This window comes from Pan paniscus, chromosome 21 (assembly GCF_029289425.2).
Source record: "Pan paniscus chromosome 21, NHGRI_mPanPan1-v2.0_pri, whole genome shotgun sequence".
Taxonomy (NCBI): Eukaryota; Metazoa; Chordata; class Mammalia; order Primates; family Hominidae; genus Pan; species Pan paniscus.
The window spans coordinates 47,448,746-47,451,006 of record NC_073270.2 but is presented as its reverse complement, the minus strand read 5'-3'; the positions used below and the strand labels follow the sequence as shown (position 1 = coordinate 47,451,006).

Here is a 2,261-nt window from a genome sequence, read left to right as displayed (position 1 = left end):
ATCCATTCCAAAGCTCTAAAATCTAGCAGGCAAATGGGAGGCATGTGTGGCATTGGTGAGTCTGGGCTCTGCCCTAAAGAGCCAAACATTTTAAGAGAAAATGTTGAGAAAGGACCTCAGTACTTAGAATCTGAAGACTTAGATTTGAGTCTCCAATATATCACATGGTCTTTCTGGGTCTCAGCTTCCATTTCTCAAAAACAGTAGCAATATCTCCACCAGCATCTACTTTACTGCTTGGCTGTCCATGCTCCAGGGAAACTGCAGAGGTCAGTCCAAGGTCAAGAGTATCCATCCTTAACAACCCAGAACCTCTTTCACAAGCCAAACAGAACCTAATTGTTGGAAGACAGCCAACTCTCACTCCAAAAAAATAGCAATGTGTTCTATTGAAAATGCAATGTTTTCATAGTTTAATTTCTATGCATTTTAGCTTTGGAAATTAAATTCAAGTTTGGAAAATTAATTTTTTTAATGTAAATTGGCTTTGGCTGTGAAAGCGCTGAGATCAAGTTCTGGGGTGTGGCCTTCCGTGATAATGATCATATTTGCATATCAATGGCCTCTCACTTCATTTGCTGCCTTGGCCAACCTCTGAGCTTAGATGGCTCAAGACAGAATGGAAATATGGGAGAAATACTAGTCGTTCTTCCTTTTCAAAAGTTTAAGTATAGGAAGTGCTTTGAAATAAAAATTTCCCCCATGGACTTTTGAAGTCAGACTGAGCAGATAAAATAGATAATATTTTATCAAACTTACCAAGATTATAAGAGAGTACGGAATAAATTCCTTAATGTTTGCATGGGTGCACATGCCCTTTGGAATTCTCACTGGGCCTTCTAGAGATGATTCATGCACCCCCAAATATTTATTGAGAGTTCACTTAGTGCCAGGCACTGTGCTACGTGATAAGGCTACCCAGAGGAAGAAGACAGATGTGATCATTGTCCTTTGGAGCTTGGAAGTAGGAAAGGCAGATCTGAATGAAATGTTGAACAACCGTAGAAATATTATCTGTAATAAGGGCTCAGAGTAAAAAATAGAGTATTCTAAGAGTGTATAAGAGGGGGCTTCCATGAGTGAAGGGACTGATGAGCAAAGACATGAAGGAAGAACACACGTGAAGGGAATGAGTGTGTGTGTGTGTGTGTGTGTGTGTCTTGGGAAGAAGGAAGGGAGAGGAATTGTTTGGGGTTTAAGAAACAGAAAGACAGTGTAGCAGCAGTGCAGACAACAAGAGGAAGAATGGTATACTTGAATGCTATGGACAGTGGCCAGGAGCCTGAGAAAAGATTTTTTTCTTTTTTGAAAGAGCAGTAAGAATCCATTAAAGGGTCCTAAGTAGGGGAACAGGTGATCAGATTTACACTCTTAAGAGATATTTTGGTTGCTGTATGGAGATGAGATTCAGAAGTGTGCCTGTGTGGAAGCCAAGAGATCTGCTAGGAGGGTGTAGTAGAATCATGGCTTGGACTAAGCTGGTAGTAGAGTAGATGGAGAGAATGAATGGATTTGATCATTATTTAGGTGGTCAAAACAGCGGGACTTGGTGATGGACTGGCTACAGGAGGGGGAAAAGAAGCTGGCATCAAGGATGATGTCCAGGTTTCTAGCTCACATAACTGAGTGGGTGGTGGTGTAGACTCATGGAGATGTAGACTCATGCTGGGGGGAAGGAGACTGGTGTAGAGACTCAAGAGTTGAATGCTGAACATGTTAGCATGAGGGATCTTTGAGACCACCTTTGAGATGAAAGTAAGTAGCTGAGTATCAGGACTGTGTTTAGGGAAGCAGGCTGGGCTAGAGATGGACATGTGAAAACCCTCTTAGCCTTGGAATGAGCTGGGATTAGATGGTGTCAGAAAAGTGACATGCCCTTTCCTGTGTCCTTTTAAGGTTGACACAATGCTTTAAGAGCCTAACACAGAAAGGTAAAGTAAGTTTCCGTAAAACTCAGAAATGATATTGCAAAATTCCTCTTTGAATCATGTCTGGAAACACAGCTGAAGAAAAAAAAAAAGAAAAAGAAAAAGAAGAGGAGAATAAGAAATGAGCCTCAGGTAACTCCAACATTCCTGCTCTGTAAAACTGTCTCCACCACAAGTTGTGGCCCTTGGCCCATGCAGTTCTTCTATGTGCCGTGTGTGATATACTTGCACCTCACTGCTGATGTACTTTTTCTCTTTTTCAGTCCAAACGTTTCTTTTTACCCTCTGATTGGATAATTTCATATATTTTGTTTTCAAGCTTGCTAATTCTTT

At 41.1% G+C, this 2,261-nt stretch overlaps 1 non-coding gene across 1 annotated transcript; it reads left to right on the top strand.

Annotated features, from left to right (window-relative positions):
- Nucleotides 1–1,883: 1,883 nt before the first annotated feature.
- Nucleotides 1,884–2,005, top strand: LOC112438022 (small nucleolar RNA SNORA26). Its single transcript, XR_003026527.1, has one exon. It is a non-coding gene; the product is annotated as a small nucleolar RNA SNORA26 (small nucleolar RNA).
- Nucleotides 2,006–2,261: the final 256 nt, after the last annotated feature.